Genomic DNA, 20,223 nt, shown 5'->3' with positions numbered 1-20,223 from the left:
AGGTTCCTTCCCCACTCTGAACTCTAGGGTACAGATGTGGGGACCTGCATGAAAGACTCCCTAAGCTTATTCTTACCAGCTTAGGTTAAAAACTTCCTCAAGGTACAAACTTTGCCTTGTCCTTGAACCCTATGCTGCCACCACCAAGCGTGTAAAACAAAGAACAGAGAAAGAGCCCACCTGGAGACATCTTCCCCCCAAAATATCCCCGCAAGCCCTACTCCCCCTTTCCTGGGGAAGGCTTGATAAAAATCCTCACCAATTTGCATAGGTGAACACAGACCCAAACCCTTGGATCTTAAGAACAATGAAAAAGCAATCAGATATTTTAATTAAAGAAAAAGTAAAAGAATCACCTCTGTAAAATCAGGATGGTAAATACCTTACAAGGTAATCAGATTCAAAACATAGAGAATCCCTCTAGGCAAAACCTTAAGTTTCAAAAACAGGAATATACATTCCATTCAGCACAACCTATTTTACCAGCCATTTAACAAAAGGAAATCTAACACATTTCTAGCTAGATTACTTACTAACTTAACAGAAGTTCTGAGGAGTTATGAAGAGCATTCCTGATCTGTTCCCGGCAAAAGCATCACACAGACAGAGAGATCCTTTGTCCCTCCGTCCTCCAGCTTTGAAAGTAACTTGTCTCCTCATTGGTCATTTTGGTCAGGTGCCAGCGAGGTTATCCTAGCTTCTTAACCCTTTACAGGTGAAAGGGTTTTGCCTCTGTATACAGAAAGGTGGTTACCCTTCCCTTTATATTTATGATCATCAGGAAACCAAAAGAAATAATACAAGTTATAACTGGGAGAGAATGTTAGATTCCAAACAAGTGCTTGACAACTTGCTCAGGTAACAGCCATAGCATCTGTGCCAAGGCCATACATCACAGCTACCTTTGAGGGACCAAGGACAACACTGGATCTCAGTTTCCTGATGACTGTAGAATGCTAATGACAGTTTTCATGCATTGACAGAAGTAGCACATGCCCAGTCAGGGGAAAATATATGGGGAAATAGACTGGCATAACTATAGTGGAATAACTACTTTGCAATTATTCCAGAATAAAGTTACTTTTATTCCAGAATAGAGTGTAAACACAGGGGAGTTATACTGGAATAGTTTTAGTGGAATAGCTATTCTGCCTAGCTATGCCTGTCAGTTCCCCTGTATAGGCAAGGCCTCAGCCATGGACAAACAAAATCACCAGGAACACCACAGCAGGCAAGCTTATCATAGCCAAAAGAACTGTTTTGAAAGCAAGTGGCTATTTCATCAAAAAGCCAGCATATTTCAGAGACAATATTTACTGACAAGCAACCAACAAGCAGCAGAAACATCTTCTCATTTGTCATCAGGTTCTGGTCAACTCTCCTGACTACCAATCCCCAATATTTCCACTTGCATGTTTTATCATTTGGCTGTATTAGTTTACAGTTGTTTTTAGCTGCTATTAAGTTATTAAATCATTCTCTACTCACTCTAACAACTTTTTCTGCCTTACTTCTTCTCGGATAAGTTTCCTCTCTTCTTATTTCCTATTTCTAGTGCTTAAATTAGAAAAGGAACAGATACTGCTGATTGGGGGAGTAGGGGAGGGAAGAAAAAGTTCTGCATATCATCACTTTTTTACAGGATGGGGAATATTATAACTTGACTTTCTATATCCTACACTCATTATACTACAATTGTCATCTTCCCCATTGTTGAAATATTCTACTTGTGAGAGATATTAAAATGGAAGATACAGCTGGAATCAGTGTTTCAGAACTAAAGAAACTTTTGACCACTGTATCATGAAGTTTACACTATGGCCAATATGCTTTGTTGCTATGGCCACTATGCTAAATTGTCTTGCTAATATTTACAAGGATGTTGCTGATTGATGAAACAATCCAGCTGAGAAGTACTAAATGCAACCTTTTAAAACCCTTAGATTTAGGGGAGATCTAGGTTCTGTCCTCCAATTAAGACTTGGTGAAACCTGATTACATACTCCAGTAATTTAAGCATGATTTATATTTTAATTAATATTCTCATTGGATCATTAATGTCGGGATTATCCAGTGCTGCATGAGACTACTTTTTTGTTTATTTAACACACACACGATCACCTATTAAAACATTACTTTTTATTCCATCACAGTGTTGGTATGCCCCCTGCTTTTCTTTTTTGACAGGAAATTGGCCCACTTGGGCATCCTTTTGAACTAAACCTGGCCATGTTGGACATTATCAATTGGGACCACATGGTTCACACCTTTAAACCTTCCTTCAATACAAATGTCGTCCTTCATTTCAAATCCAAATTTACTTTCATGCCACACTAACCTAAAGTTCTTATTTTTAATCACTTAATTATTAATCTCAGATGTGTAAAATAATGTAAATAAATTGGTGGAAATGGTGCTTCCACCTACTGTGCACTTTAAGAGTACAATGAAGGAAACTCATTAAAGCCAGAGGACAGGAATAAAGTAGAGATGGGTCTAAAGCAAAACCTCTAATATAAACTCCACCAAACTTTGGACATCTCTAAAATCAGATCCAGGTTTAGCAAATGGAGTCTCTCTCTAGGTTAGAAGGAAAAGTTGGGGTGTGGAAAGAATTAAAAATACAATTTTAAAAAAACAACAACAGTGAGTGACTCTGCTAAATCTGAATTTAGTTCAATTTCAGCCAATAATTCATCCAAAGCTAAAAACACCAAGCCACATTCTGCCACTTTAGGATAGGGTTACACTACACAACAGTGGCACATAGAGTATGTGTAGCTTCATGCCACAGTAAAAAGCAAGCTGGGTCCGCACTGCAGCATGTAACTACACATCTCAGTGAAAGTCTCTGGCAGGGGTGAGGCAGAGGAAAGGCTTCAGCAGCTCCTGGCTGCCAGATCCTTTCACTGTAGCAAGGAAAGACTCTGGCAGGGAGGAGGCAGCAGGGAAAGACTGAGCTGGCAGAGCCTTTTCCCCACTGCCAGAATCTTGACCTACAGCTGGGAAAGGCTCAAGCACTGGGGAGCTGCTGGAATCTTTCCCTCCAATGAGTAAATGCTCCAGCACCAGGGAGCTGGCAGAGCCTTTCCCCACTGCTTAAGTCTTTTTCTGCAGTGTCTCTAGCAACTGGGAGGCAGTGAGACACTCCATGGCTAAAAATACCAGTGTATATAGGAAGGTACAGCTTGGGTGAGTATAGAGCAATGTAGGGTATGTACTTGGGTATATATAGACACCCTTCAGGTGTGTCTGTACTCTACTCACCTAAGCCATGCCTCATCATCAACACTGCTACTTAATCCCATGTGGGGGGGGGGGGGCAACCCAAGTACATACTCTACATACCACTGAAAGAAGCATGCAGTGTAAAGATAGCCTTACTTAGGCGAAGCAGTCTCTTACTTGTGAGTAGTGCCAGTGATCTCACAAAGTAAGTCACTACTCAGCAAGTGTAAACATGGCAATATTTGCCCCATGGAAGTAATCTCTTACAGGCAGTGAACATGCATTATCTGTGTTCTGTCAAATAACAAGCACATTTATGCTGCACCATCAGTTATAGACTAGTTCTGTATTTGTTAAACACTGCTACCACCTGCTGGTTAATTCATTGTGTGATAATTGCTACACTAGTCTAACAAGGAAGGAGAAAAGAAAAAAAAACAATACTAGACAATGTTGTTCAGAGTGAAGTGTCTAGCAAAGCCAGCTGATCTAAATAAATTCGCAAATCCCCTCCTTTCTATTGCCATTTGAAAGGCAGCATTAATATGACAGATACTTCTATTTATGACAGGTTTCAGAGTAGCAGCCGTGTTAGTCTGTATCCGCAAAAAGAAAAGGAGGACTTGTGGCACCTTAGAGACTAACAAATTTATTTGAGCATAAGCTTTCGTGAGTTACAGCTCACTTCATTGGATGCATTCAGTGGAAAATACAGTGGGGAGATTTATATACACAGAGAACATGAAACAATGGGTGTTACCATACACATTGTAAGGAGAGTGATCGGGTAAGGTGAGCTATTACCAGCAGGAGAGCGGGCGGGTGGTGGGAAGAACCTTTTGTAGTGATACTCAAGGTGGGCCATTTCCAGCAGTTGACAAGAACGTCTGAGGAACAGCAGCCGGGGGGGAGATAAACATGGGGAAATAGTTTTACTTTGTGTAATGACCCATCCACCCCCAGTCTTTATTCAAGCCTAAATTAATTGTATCCAATTTGCAAATTATTTCCAATTCAGCAGTCTCTCGTTGGAGTCGGGTTTTGAAGTTTTTTTGTTGAAGAATTGCCACTTTTAGGTCTGTAATCAAGTGACCAAAGAGATTGAAGTGTTCTCCAACTGGTTTTTGAATGTTATAATTCTTGACGTCTGATTTGTGTCCCATTCATTCTTTTACGCAGAGACTGTCCAGTTTGGCCAATGTACATGGCAGAGGGGCATTGCTGGCACATGATGTAATATATCACATTGGTAGTGTGCAAGTGAACGAGCCTCTGATAGCATGGCTGGTGTGATTAGGCCCTATGATGGTGTCCCCTGAATAGATATGTGGACACAGTTGGCAACGGGCTTTGTTGCAAGGGTAGGTTCCTGGGTTAGTGATTCTGTTGTGTGGTGTGTGATTGCTGGTGAGTATTTGCTTCGGGTTGGGGGGCTGTCTGTAAGCAAGGACTGGCCTGTCTCCCAAGATCTATTTATGGAGCTATTCAGGTGGGAGTCAGGTAGAGATTATTGCAAGCAGGAGGGAGTGGCCTGTAGTATTACTTTCCTTTTTTACTTATTATACTACCATTTATAACTAGGTCACTCTTGCCTACTTTCTAGCCTCTTCTAAGCTGGAAGAGGGAAACTATGCAAATACCATATATTATTGCTTTAGCAGCCAAGATGGTGTTGAATCCACTTTTATAGTGTGTCATTTATACAGGAAGCCAAAAATCAAAACAAACAAATCAACTGCTTGTCTTGTGGAAAGCTGTACAAAAATGTCTGAAATAAGTGCTCTCTATTAAAAAGTTATACATCCAGTAGTTGCTATGGAAACTGAAGCTTTAAGAGTCATAGCAAAGAAAAATGTCTTACACCACAATGTTACAATGGATTAATTAATAAATTAAATGTATATCAAAAGAACTGACTACAGTTGCTAGGGAAAGTATTGTGTCCAAATAACCAATATACAAAACTGTGTTATGGAGGTGCTCTGTTAAAGAACAATACATAAGCAACAGAAATCTTGACTAAACGATCTGCTTGGAAAACATTAGAGCAGCCGTGTCTAGCAGTTTAATTCCAATGGACAGGCACCAAAGATCGATCCAAGCCGGGAAGTTTGGATCAAGATCTACATTACCTCGTGGTATAGGTGTTTTCAAATCTAGGGTTATAATTTGTCCCAGTGTATATATAGGGCCCAAACTTGAAGTTTGGATTTGGACTTCCTCAAAGATCATGTGCATTTAGATCTGGGGTATTAGTCTATCACTAGCCAGTACCAAAAGGAGTAGTAGGCTAAAGATTAGTAAACTTGACATGATTGGCTCAAGGATGCTGCTGCATTGTTTGTCTCATTCTTCCTGTTTATGTGATAGGGTCATTGACCAACACAAGCTGGTCAAAACAGCAGGCCCCAACTTGATTAATTATACCTGGGGAGGGGCACTACATTGCCCTCCCCCTGCTCTCATAGACCAGGCATTTAATTGGTTCCAGTGTGGGTTACAGGGCTCCGACCATGAACCAAACAATAACTTGGGGTAGAACCTTCCCATGGACTCAGCTCAGCTGTGAAAACACTACACCCTCAACCATCCTAGGTAAGGGGGTGTAGAATGACAGAGGCCAGAAAACTGGGTGGGAAGACCCTCCTACCCCCAGGGAGTGCAAAGTCTAGCTACACGATCCCAGGTCTCATTTACCTGTGGGAGTTTGCCCTTTAAGCTTTGACCTGTACTGGATGCCAGCTGCAGGTTGCAACAAGTCAACAATCATAACAGCATTATATGAGCTTCAAATCTTGCTTCTAACCCATCTGTGCAACCAGGAAACTGCAAGGAAGGGAACAAAACCCACCCAACTACATGCCAGTTTGGCCCAATGGGAAAAATTCCTTCCTGACCCCTAAAAACGAGCAATCGGTTAAATCCATAACATCATAAGTGGCAGAACTCCTAATCTACAAAAAAGGGAAGGATAGTTAACATGACAGTAAGGGTTCTGAAAAGCTGGACATAGCTTAAGAAGGCAAGGAGTTAGGGACCCGGCAGCCAGTCAGCTGGCCCCACCCGCTTTGCCCAGCCAAGAGAACTGAAGGGGAAGAAAGGCACCCCCTACCCTGCCACACATGTATTTTGAATTTTTGATTCCCTGCTGTCCAGTTAAAGGAGCTTCATGCTAAAGATGGTAAGAGGGTACTGCAAACAATAGCTGACCTTTAAAGTAAATACTGTAAGCAGAGTGTAGTGTTCAGACAAACTTCTTGAATCAAGTTTTTTGGAGTGGTGGACTCTGGCATCACTCTGGTGATGGACTTATCCCAGGAGCGTGATCATGACGTGGCCTGACTTTTGTGCCCCTTTTCTCTATCTTCTTGCCATACTAACTTGCAGGAGATAAACTGTTCTGTGCCAAATTCTGCTCTCATTTTCTCCAGTGTAAATCCACTGATTTTAATGGAGTTACTCCCGCTTTAGACTTGTGTGAATGTAGAATTTGGCCCTTTCAGGGTTCACTCCCCACTCTGAACTCTGGGGTACAGATGTGGGGACCCGCATGAAAGATCCCCTATGCTTATTTCTACCATCTTAGGTTAAAAACTTCCCCAAGGCACAAATCCTTCCTTGTCCTGGGACAGTACTGCTGCCACCATCAAGTGAGTTAGACAAAGATTCAGGAAAAGAACCACTTGGAGTTCCTGTTTCCTCCAAAATATTCACCCCCCCCCCAAGCCCCTTCACCCCCTTTCCTGGGGAGGCTTGAGAATAATATACCAACCAAATAGGTAAAGAAGGTGAGCATAGATCAGACCGTTGGGTTTTTAGGACACTAAAAACCAATCAGGTTCTTAAAAGTAGAGTTTTATTATAAAGAAAAACATAAAAGAAGCACCTCTGTAAAATCAGGATGGAAGGTAATTTTACAGGGTAATAAGATTTAAAACAACAGAGGATTCCCCTCTTGGCAAAACTTCAAAGTTACAAAAAACAGGAATAAACCTCCTTCTTAGCACAGGGAAAATTCACAAGCTAAAACAAAACATAATCTAACGCCTTTCCTGGCTTTACTTACAATTTTTAGAGTAACAGCCGTGTTAGTCTGTATTCGCAAAAAGAAAAGGAGTACTTGTGGCACCTTAGAGACTAACCAATTTATTTGAGCATGAGCTTTCGTGAGCTACAGCTCACTTCATCGGATGCATCCGATGAAGTGAGCTGTAGCTCACGAAAGCTCATGCTCAAATAAATTGGTTAGTCTCTAAGGTGCCACAAGTACTCCTTTTCTTCTTACAATTTTTGTAATCTTAGATGCTTATTTCAGGCAGGGTTTTAGGAAATGTTTTTTTCCTACCCTAGCCCCTCTCTGTCCCAAGAGAGAACTAAAACAAAGAGCACAAACAAAACTCCCCCACTTGCCCCCGCCCCCAGATTTGAAAGTATCTTCTTTCCCCTTTGGTCCTTCTGGTCAGATGCCAACTAGGTTAATGGAACTGATTAACTCCTTACAGGTAAAGGAGAGATTTTATGCTACCCTTAGCTGTATGTTTATGACAGGCCCCCAATTTTATTTTATTTTCAGTCTGTAAAATTGTGAGGTTGCATTATATTGTGGGTACATGAACAAGTTCAGATAAGAACAGATCTGAAGAAAATTTCATCCAAACTTTCAAGATTCAAAAATGTTTAGTGTTTCCTGGTTTCTGTGTTTCCTGGTTTCAGCTGGAAAAGGAATTATTGGCCAAATAAATAAATAAATGTGTTTGTAAGGGTATGATGTCGTGGTCATTCCAGTTGGGCTAAAAATCAAGGTGCAATTGGCAATCTCACACATTCCTCCCTCTGATCTGAAGAAGCCACTGCAAAGAGGTTAGTTATATGGGTGAAAAGAAAACAGCTCAAGTAACAATGGGTTCTTAGGGCTCATAGCAGGGTTGGAGAAGAGATTCCGACCACAAAAAACAACAACAGAGTGAGGGTAAGATTTTCAAAAGTGCTCTGCTTTGGCCTAACTCTGCTTTGATTGACTTCAGTGGGAACAGTGAAAAGCCAGTTCTCAGTGCTTTTGTAAAAATCCCTTAAAGATTCCAATAAACTTTTAAGATTGTACCTAAAGCTAATTGTATTGTCCTCCATTTAAGGCAATTCCAAAACAATGGTTTAAAGAAGTAATTGAGGTCACTATTCAATTAGCATATGAAAAATACTTTTGCTGTGATTTCATTCTCTGTAGTCTTGACTGGCACATGCTGATTCTGAAATGAGAAGCTGCCTGTGTTTTATTCCACACATATATCTAGTTAAGGGGTATGGGACTACACAGGGCAGAAAGGGGTGCAGAACACAGAATTGTTTAAAAAGCCTGGTACTTTGCAGAAACAGCATTAAAGGAGTTACAGTTTTCCCAGTAGAAGAGTTTATTACATCAAATCCCTGCCTCAGTCTGGCTCCTCTCAGCTCAGTCCCATGGGATATTAGTAATAATAAAAATCAGTTTGCATTTCAACTATCCAAGTATTTCACATAGGTTTATTTATATACTTTTTTTTAAAAATGAGTCTATTACATTAGTTAGATTGTTTAGCTTTGCTTATTAAGTAGGGAAGTTGGAAATCGTTTCAACACATAAATACTGTTATTTTATTGATCCCAAACTGTTCAACACCTGAATCACTTTTTAAAATAAATCTCTATTTGGCCCATTTGTGCATATCAGAAAACTTCCACAGAATTTGGCACCATACAAGACAGTTGGAAGTCTTTGCTTAAGAGAGATCCAGAAATGGAGTGAGTAGAGACACCACAAGCCAGGCCTGAGGTATATTAACAGAGCTACACAGGAAAGATTTCATAGCAGTTGCTTACACTGTGTCTGATCGAAGCCAATGTTACTAGTCTCATTTTCAGGAACACTAAATTCACACAAAATATTTTTTTTAAAAAAGCCTTCCTCATTTCAGTCAGTACTATTTCCTCCATCTCCATCTCAGCTAAATTAAGAATTAGGAATAACAATTCCCTAAAAAAAGGGTTTTCAGAAGTATAACCTACCAAATGCAATGACTTTACTATTTGCATATCGCACATATAGGCATTTGCCATTTGAAAATTTTGCTCATGCATCCATGAGAACCAATCTGAATAAAATTCCATCTGACGGTCATTTTCTTGGTTACACCAGCAAAAAAAATAAAAAATAAAAAAGATTCCAAGACATAGAAAGAAGCTCCTAGGCTGAAAAAAACATTTCTACATTTTTCACTATATGGTTCATCTGTTGCTATATGAAAAATTACAGAGTTACCAGAGATTAAAAATACTGTTGAATAGCCAATATAGGAAAAGGGTATCACTTCTTTGACCATAATTAGTTCACTCATGAGGGAAGAGACCAAAAACCAGAGCATTTTGTGAATTATAGCATGAGTACAAGTGAATCAATGAGTGCTACATTAGTACCCCAGCACCACCAGTTGTTCATGTGTGTATGTATCGTTAAAGGTCTCTAACTCATACAAACAGAGGGTGATGGTACTGCCATACAATAGGGTATTGTGAAGTACTTTCATTCTCTGAGCAATACTCAAAACTCATGTATAGTTCACAGCATTTAGTATGACCCAAGGGCCTCACTAGACTGCATTACAATTCCCAAAAAACACCTGAGGGAAAAGAACACTTAGATAGTATATTCCCACTACAGGCACTACCTGCTGCTCACATATTTATAATTCACAAAAGAAACAAGGCAGGAGTGTCCTTATAGAGTGAACTTGTGAGCTGTTTAGGAAAAATGAAATTCTATGCATTACTTCAAGGGTGCTGGAACAATTTTTATAGTGGGGTGCTGATGATGGAAACCATAGAAACCATGTATTTGGTGTTTGTTATTACTACTTCAAGCTAGCGGGTTTGGCAGCACCCCCAGCATCCTTAGTTCCAGTACCACTGCCCAGACTGATTGTTGGTATTACCCAGACATCTAATGAAAATACTTCATAATAACCCAAAACAGACAGGCAGAAAACTCAGATAGAAGTTGGTGCACTATAATGTTTATAGACAACGGTTAACATGTTATCCTTGAGTCTCCATTCTGGAGTATGATGAAGGGGACTTCTGTCCCACAGGAACAACCTAGAGAGTTTTAAAACACATTTTAAAACATTAATGCAAACATTTCTCCACAGGAATTCAGTGGAGTACAGTGAAACTATATACAAGAATGGGTGCAATCTGCTTAAACAGGCCCTTTATACTTTATAATGGAACCACTGTAGCATCAATCAGCAGAGGGAGCTCTAAGATTGAGTATAAAGTATTTTTCCCCTCCCAGATTCTTACGTGGATGAGTGCTACAGAAATGTCTATGAATACACTAAAATATTCTCTGATTTATTTAATATAATTTTATTTATGGTTTCTGTGTTAATTGATTTGTCTTTAAATAGTAGTTAGAACTACAGATTGGCCCAAACACCTACAGTGTGATCCAGATCTGACATCATTGATTTTAAATCTGAAATAAGGGCAGAAACTGTCAGTTTTCAAACTTGGCTTCAGAAAGCAAGATTCCCCTCACTCTCAGGCCCCTGCTGACACACAAGAGGAGAGTGTCATGTAGACAGGAAGAAAAAGGACAGCATAAATGCACACTCCCTGCTTTTGTGTGTACATGGGAGAAGTTGGGTTCCTTGTTTTTCTGTGCACTCACTAAGGAGGGGGTGGATTTTAATACTGTTACTTGCAGTTCTTTTATTGCAGACCAGTTTTGCCCCATCTCAAAGGCATTATATGCAAAGAGGCTAGATTTTCAGAAATAGCTGGACTAGTCAGTTGTCCATGCTAATCTATAAATGGGCATGCTAATACGTGGAACTAGAGAAGCAGCCTATTTTAATTCAGTGGAGTAGTTATGTGTTCTTCTTGAAGACGATGCCATTTTGCTTCATCAAGATTTGTTTGTGGGGCAAACAAACAAAAAAATACCTCACTTCAGAACAGCCAATAACCCAATGGTCAGGGCACTCACATGGAAAGTAGGAGATCTCGGTTTGAGTCTCTACCCTGGATTTTGGCTATTCTGAGGTACGAGTCTCTCCCTCTTTCCTGAGGAAAGTTTCAAAAAAGTTTCAGTATTGTCAAATCAACACTTTGCCAGTGAAAGACATTTAGTCAAAAAATTTCTTATCAGCTCTAGCAGACAGGTCCTGTCACCTCACTCTGCTTGAAGTTTTGTAAACTGAACCCTATACTGTGCTATCACTGTACTCAATATATTTAAGGAATGGAGTATGAGTATCCCCATCTAAGTGTGATTTAATATACATAACAGGTTTCATTTCCAAATGATAATGGAAGTTCCTCCTTTGCGGTGGTTATAAGAGTGATTTTATGTTAATGCAAATACAAACATCCAGTCCCTCTCTTCTTTTCTCAAAAAAGCACATGCTCCTCAGGTACATTGTTTGTCACAGATTGAAGGTGGTGTTAGGGGTGCAGGGGGGGAAAAAGAGAGAGATTTGTGGCATAGTTTGTTAGATACTGTATTTGCAGTGCATCCCTGAGCTAGGAGACAGGTCAGAACAGGGTGCAAGGAACAGGTATTAGCAGTTAGGTATGGAGAAGAGCCAGGTGTCTGGAGAAGGGTCTGGCAGCTAGCAATGTGCTGAGGGGCATGCCAAGTGCATTCACCAGCGCCAGGGGCAAGGACAACAGTTAGGAATACACATACATGGAGTGTTTGTTTACAAAGTTGAAAAGTTAAATTCTTCTAGACTACATCTGCTGGTCATAAATTAACCAGAGAGAACCTCATCACCCTTGAAATCTGGGATTCAAAACCTCTAAAAAATGCAGCATATTGCCTTGGCACCCAAGTTTCCTCTCCTCTCCTGTTCTATTCCATCTAAGCATACAAGTATCTTATTAACATAACCTAACATCCCCTGACCCATTGTCATTTTCCCAGAGAGTGTGGGTGGTTAGGCAGTTTTGGTTTTTTTAAAGCAAGAGGATATGCTGAACTAAGCCAATAATATAAATAAATAAGAATAATAAAACTTCCTGCCTTCCACACCTTCTTTCTACATTGGAGAGAGGACTAATTATATTTTAAAGGATTATAGAAGGCGTAGTAGATAATCAAGTTATTACAGATGCTATTAATGTATAGCACATTTAAAGGCTATCCTTGTGAGAAAATCCTACTACTATCAGCCTTAAGTCTTGAAGAGTCTCCCTCTATGTCTCCTTATCTCAGGAGGCAGCCACTTTCTTCAGAGTTTCTGCAGAGTTTATGTGGAAGGCCTCCTTTGGGGCTAGCTATTGCCTGATGATGGGTCCAAAGCTTCTTCCTTACAGCACACTGTAAATCTCACCACTTGTGTTTAAAGTCATACTGTAGCCTAAAGTATTCACAGAGAACAGGATGTGATTCCAAACCTAGGCCTTCCTGAAAAGGTCAGTTTTAAGAACACTGACTAAAAAGGATGTCAGAATGGTCAGTAATCATGCCTCCTATATTAATGAATCAATCATATTAATTGGGTTTCCATATCTAATCGGTTTGACTTTCTCCTCCTTTGTAAGGAAGATCCATTGCTACCCTTTCTAGCAGAATCATAATGGCAGGAAAGCATTACCTTTAGATAAGCTATTACCAGCAGGACAGTGGGGTAGGAGGAGGTATTGTTTCATGATTTCTGTGTGTATATAAAGTCTGCTGCAGTTTCCACGGTAAACATCTGATGAAGTGAGCTGTAGCTCACGAAAGCTCATGCTCAAATAAATTGGTTAGTCTCTAAGGTGCCACAAGTACTCCTTTTCTTTTTGCGAATACAGACTAACACGGCTGTTCCTCTGAAACCTGTCATTACCTTTAGTGTGGACTTAAATAGACCCTGTGAAACATCATTCTCTGAATCAAAATGTAGTAGTATATGGGAAGTAATATGTGGCTTAGCTATTGTTTTGCCTACATACCTTGCAATGCTTGTAATATGCCAAAGTACCTTCTCTCTGTCTCTCTCTCAATGTATATACACAACATTCCTGTTCTTTCATTCACGTGGTTACTGATTAGTCTCTAAGTAAGATTAGAAGATTATGCTGAGTTAAAACTCAAAGTGTATGTGGTCTTATTAACTCACTGCGGCCCTTTAAATATTGTGATCCTAATCAAGTCAATTAAATGTGTGAGTATAGCATAGATCTGAAATTATAAGTGGATCTTTGTTGGGTTCTTTTTTCTCATTTTATTTCAGTTAGTTTTTGTGGCTTTGTGTATATTCTGCTACACCATACAAGGGATACTTCTGTCATAATGAAATGTACTGTTGTACTTCACTGTTGTGAGTAAAGGGGTCATAATCTGCACTTTAGGATGGGATTTTCAAAAGCATTCAGCGTGGACCTAACTCCTCTTCTTTTGAAGTCAATGGGGGTTTTATCACTGACTTCAATGGGAGCACAGTTAGGCCAATGCTGAGTACTTTGGAAATCCCACACTCAACTTCTATATTACCCTAAACATATTTGTTGTTCACATTTGACTGTTACCATTTTCAAAAGCACCGATGAGAATTAGGAGTGCCTTTCTGTGGCTCAGTTTCCCCATCTCTAAAATGGGGGAAATGGTACCTGCCACCTTTACAAAAGCACTTTGAGATCAATGTATGGAGAGTGCTATGAAGCAACTATTAGTTATTATTATTATTATTGCCTTACAATTGGACTTAGGAGTCTATCTCCCTTAGTTGATTTAGAAATATGTATCCTAATATTTTTTTTTATCCTGTGACTGGATTGTGAATATTCAGAAATCAATTTGCAATGTGATTGGTCACATAAGTCATATGTCTTTGTATCTATTTCCTGCCTGGATGAATGGGCAAGCACTTCTGACATTAATACTTCTATGTGCAAATTTTAAATTTGGTTTCCACAATTACTGCTTCATACAATATGAAATTTGATTTTAATAAGTTTGCCAGTAAAATCTGGCCACTTTACTGTTCTCGACAAGTGCACACAAAAGAGAGATGAGCCAATTAATTAAAAAATTGATTGGACTTTATCTTTTGCATTACTTCCACAACTCTAGTGATAACATTTACAGCGATGATGCATTAGGACTCTATTTTGTGTTGATGCCACTGCATATTAGTCTTTACCCTGTATTTTGTTCCTTGCATTGGCACTCCATCTAAGACAGAATCTAGATTCATTGGGAGTCAGAGTCACCTTTGCAGTTTTCTTTTGGGGTCGTGCACTGTTTCTCACTGTCAGGCACCCTTAGGGCTGCTACGCTTTAAATCCTGAAATATCTACTTAAGCAATGTTTACACATATGGGGTGAAATCCTGCCCCTGTTAAAGTTAATGGCAAAGCTTCCATTGACTTCAGTAGGCTCAGGATTCACCCCGAAGAATAGAATAGAATAGTATATAATTCAACATTCATACTCTTGTACAGTTCATATTTTAGCATTTAGTTAAAGCTTTAGCTTCAAAAGTCCTGTTTTAGCACTAGATGTCTTTTTAAAAACTGAACACCGAGTCTAAAACCCTTTCCCACACGCTTTAGACTGTACATGTTTTATTGTGGCAGAGTACACAGAGCCCATCCAGTGATTATTTAAAGAACAGGGGTAATACTGTTACCCCTTTTAGCTGAGCAATTAATATCATTATTTAGTGTCAGAAAGGGTAGGGGAATCCTTCTCCTTGGACAATTAAAAAATTAATGAAAAATTTTCTAAAAAGTTTTATTTAAAAAGGGAACAAAAGTGTTATTTTAAAAGGTCCTAATAAAAGAATGACAAAGACATGGAATACTGTGATCTAACCAACTGTTGTAACACTTCACTATGTAGAGACGGATATGTTTGTAAATGATCCAGCATCTTAGATATTCTACTACAAAAGCGGAATACTGAATAAAAAGAGAAGTTACTTATTTTTCATTAACACTTTGCCATATATCCTCTATTAACTGTTCTCTTCATTTGTTTGCTGTGTCTTTCTCCTGAGCAAATGAAAAGGTTTCATTAAAGCAAAGCCAAATACTGTCAGTGGCAAGAGGGCTGCCAACCTTGGCTGTGTTAGCAAGTCAGTTAAGCTGATTTGAATATTAATACTTCATAAATTCCAGCTATTTGTAGCAGCCCTTTTCCAATAGCTCTTTATTGCCTATGAAAAGGTAGGTTATACAATTCCAGCCAGTAATCAAAAGGCAGAGCAATCACCCATCTTTATCTTTATAAATAGCACAGTCCTGTGAGACACTGGAGCCTCCATCTATAATAGCCTCCTCTTAAATTTACAGAAGCTGCTCTTGAGATTCCAGAAAGGTCAGTCTTTAACTTCATCAAACTCCCATGTCCTGAAGATTTTATTATAAGAACACTAACCATGAACACATAAAATAGAGCTTTCTTGTTGGGTCTGTACAAGATTGTCAGAACCCTTTTTTCAGAACAGATGTTCTGAACCTGTGTGAGACATCTGTTGTGCACATCTAGAATAGTTTATCCTCTGTACTTTATCATAAGGTGTGAAACAAATGCCTCTGATCACTGAGTCCTGCTGTTGCTGCCACGGCAGTAAGTACTGTGGAAAATTCTCAGAGTGGTATTTATCCATAGGCTAAGTACAGTTCTGGGTAACATCAAAGTTTATCAAGTGGGTAAGTTTTTACCCTCCATAGTTTCCATTGCCTTTCTGAGCAAGTCTGTAGCATTAGCAACTCATGATTAACTGAAAGACTATGAAATTACAGTGTATTGAAATTTTTTTTACTGTATCCTTAAAATAATGAGACCATGGTCATAGAAAAAAAGAAAAAAAGAATGATCCTGACTCTTACTTCCTAAAAGTTTGACTTACATCATTGGTTAAATAATGGCAGACATATTAAGAGAAACAAATCACTCATCATCTAGAGGAGGATGGAATCATGAATAAGGCTACATTTGTCATGGAACTCATGACTTCCAGAAAACTCCGTTACATTCTCTGCTTCAGCCCCAGGAGCTGCCAGACTCTGGAGCTGGCAGCCAGCGGGGCCTGGCAGGGTTTCAGTGACAGGTGACAGAAGCAACAAGTAACAGGGGCCCCCCTGCAAAGTTCCAGCAACAGGTGACAGACTCCTGAGGGGGCCCTCCTCAGGGTTTCAGTAACGGGTGACAGCCTCGCACGGAGGGAGGAGGAACGCCTCGGGCAAGGGGTTGGGGGTGTCCCATTTTCTCTTTGGAAATATGGTCACCCTGCAGCTCCCAGCTACCGTGGGCAGAGGGGGAAACCATGGAGCTGAAGCAGCAAAACCCACAGACTGGTAACTGCTTCCATGAATTTTTGTTTATTGCCTGTGACCTGTTTGTGACTTTTACTAAAAATAACCATGACAAAACCTTAATCATGAGCAATAAGATATTTTTCATAAAGAACAGATTTTTCCAGAAAAAAATTGCTTTTTTGGAAAGGATGAAGGGAATGCAGTCTATTTAGTAGTGTATATTTGGACTAGAGAAAAGCATTTGTTACAGTATTCTAACAAAAGCTTACTTTTAAAATGAACTCAAATTAGTTTGGATATGTCATGTGCCCTAAAAACGGTGCACAGATTATTACCGTACACAGTAATGCATTAAGTTGGGGTGGGGTATGTTAGGGCTCAAGAAGGATCAGTGTCAAGTATAGCCTTGTTTAGCATCCTCACTATCTTGAGGAGAGTAAAGAGCATGGGCTACATCTTGATCTCCTGTTCCACAACAAAGCCCTACTCTTGCATAGGCAGGGTCTGCCTCACTGATCTTGAGGATAGCCAGAAGTTTAGAAAAGGTGCAGAGAGATTCCACAGCATCTCTGCATTAGGGACCTGCGGAGTTGTTGATTAATTCCTTGACCACTACAACTGTTCTTCCACTTATCCTGCACCACCACTCAGGCTTTGTAGAGGTTATTTCGAACCGGGTCTGCATTAACACATCAAAACTGCCACATGGGGAGAGGACCAGGAATTGGAGTACTGTTAATGGGCAGAATCGCAACTCCATCCTCAAAGCAGCAAAAAGATTCTAAGATAGCATACAAACTCATCCTTCTAAGGGTTTAGCTTGTTGGTAACAAAAACAAAAAACAGAACATAAACCTCAGCCTAAAATTTCCTCCACTGAGCCTCACTGTCCCTAAGGATTGTCTCCAGGACCTTCTTTATCCCATTTCCTTTAAGCCCTAGAACCCAACTACCTTCATCTGGGTGGAGTTTATAAGCAAAACCGACCACAGTGAGTCAGCAGAACTTCAGCAGCTTTATACAGGGTTACAGGAACTGACCAGTGTGTCAACAAATGAACCCCCTACTACAAGGACAAAACTGCCCTTTCTCCTGTTGTCTATGCAGTCTTTTTTTTTCTGCTCCCACTTTGCTAGGCCAGAGGTTCAAGCCCCACTGAAACCATCTGCAGGGGCTAATAGCTTTATTTCAGAGCTATCAATCATTTCCTCAAGGGGGTGTCTGTTTGGAACCTTTGCTGACTCAGCTGTCAGTTAGCGAGACACCAACCCCATGCTGGGTGAACTGTTGCGTACGCTTCCTCCAGTCACTCCATAAAGGGCACAACAACCGCCACATAAGGGAATGGAGCAGAAGCAAGCTACAAGACTCCAGGCAGTTCATCCATAGGCCAAAATAAATGTATGAAACCGATTATAAAACCTAGTTGCAGAATAATTTCAAACACTAAATACAGTAGTAAAAATCAAAGCTCGTTTATGAAAACGAGGGCTAAATTCTTCAGACAAATTGGTCATCATGACTAGTTTGCACAGTTCTGAAACAAAACATTAACTGATTTTGAATTAGACTGGGATGGGTTTGTATGAAACCCAGGGCATTAGATTTGTTCACAATCTACTGCAGTTGAGTATAACAAACTATTTTTTCAGTTCTACTCAGTTTGCTTGCTTCCTTCTTATGAGCAGACAGATATATCCTGCTGCCAGTGAGACTAACTCACAACAGATTATTCAGAATGCAGGAATGGAAGGTTATACACTTCTGATCCAAACTCCAGTTGATAGGGATAATTTTAGCTCTACCAAATTTAACAAGTATCTTCTCCATTTTTTATTAAATGTAGATATCAAGTGGTGAGGGTAGGAGAATATTGAAAAAGTTGTGATTCTTCAACATCCCTAAAAGAACAAAAAGATGAGCTTTGGAAACAAAACGTGCATATAAATATACTTGTATTGATATTACAATAGTTATATTGATAAGAGTATTTCCTTTACTTCCTGCTAGTAAATGGGAGAAAGAAGCAAGATGACTGTTGCCCAATGTTACTGGCTGAGACCATACAATACACTAAAGACCCAGATCCTCAAACGGTATGTGGGAACCTAAATCTCATTGAAATCACTAATTCAGTTTTTTTGGGTGACGTTCTCTTCTGCCAGCAAAACACAAGCTATGGGAATTTTGTAGCAGAAAGCCCACCTGCAAACTCTGTTGTCTGCATGAAGCCAGTTAACTGGAGTTTAAAGCTGCTCACACAGTCTGTGGTGTACGCACCTAGTGGTGAATTTGCATCAGACATAGGGGGTACACACTACACACTCTGCCCAAGGGATCAAATCAAGCCTTGAGAATCGTTATGGTAGCAGATTTATTGAATATGTATTGGTGTGTAAGCTCATCAGGGTAGGGACCACATTACTATGAAATGTTTTCATATATATTATTCAGATTTCCAGGTCTGTCCACCAGTAAGGCCACTTACTACAATCCTATACATTGGCTCAGATGTACAGTTTATGTAATGCTTAGAATAATGGTATTATCCAGCCAGATAAAGGAACAGGTTAGGAAGGTAGTTTTGTGTAGCCACACACTCCAATTGGTTCATGGTCATTTATTTAGGTAAAGCCGTAACTTTTTATGACTACTTAGATTGTGGGAACTTTTTATTTCAGAAGATAGCAGTATTAGGTCAGTATAGACTTGTTTTAAAGAAAAAGATTAGGCTAAAGGATCGTGTGTTATTTTTACATATCTAATACAAGGACCATTAGAAAATTATGAAGTGAGCTTTAAAAAGCCTGGACTGTGATTAGCTTTTATAGTTCCATGACTATGCTTTAGCCTTATGACACAGTTCAGTCTTTTCAAGTAGGTGATTTCCTCTCATGGCTTGACTCTTCCATTTCACACTGATAGCTGTGCTAGAAATATCTTAGATTAAATAGCTGGGCAAGTATCATTTTGTGAACAGCAGTAAACAGCTTGGGCTGGAAGATTTCAGTTACAAAAATAATCTGACAAATCATTTGGGGAGGAGAGAAGATAAATGAATGGCAATAAAACATTGCATTTGAAAGAAGGGAGGAAGTAACATTTAAAAACCATACAGTTTATCAAGCTTTTAAAACTAAAATCAAAGGTGACATTTTCGTTGTGCATCCCTGCCAGAGGTGTAGAGCCCGATTTTTGGAGTGTTGAGATCAAAGGTAACTGCAGAAGCTCAGCACCTCTGAAAATAAAGCACTTTGACTTCCTTTCCTACTCTCACCTTTGAAATTTTACTCTACAAATATGTCCATTAATGTCAACCAACAATCCACAGATGCATGGAGAACAGAATAGTGCAGTTGAGTAAAAGCATGAAGAAATTAGGGCAAAATTTTCTTCTCATTTTTGTTCCCCTAGGCACAAAATTGGATAATTAATTTTTAATCAGTTTTAGAATCTCACTAAACATACCAGACAATCCAATTGTGCTGATTAACAAGTCTCAAGTGAAAGACAGCAATTTGATTCACCTTGTGCCTCACTTCACATGCAAGCACTCATTTATATGACACTATCTCTCAGTATGCTTTGGGGTGTTTTTTTTAAACTTAGGAAAAAACATAAGTGGGTTTTTTAAAAAAATTAACATTTTTAAAGGCAAAATCTATAAATTCAGCAAGTATATACTAGGTACAAATAGGCATCATTGGT

Source organism: Lepidochelys kempii, chromosome 5 (genome assembly GCF_965140285.1).
Source record: "Lepidochelys kempii isolate rLepKem1 chromosome 5, rLepKem1.hap1, whole genome shotgun sequence".
Taxonomy (NCBI): Eukaryota; Metazoa; Chordata; order Testudines; family Cheloniidae; genus Lepidochelys; species Lepidochelys kempii.
Note: the sequence above shows the minus strand (reverse complement) of the source record.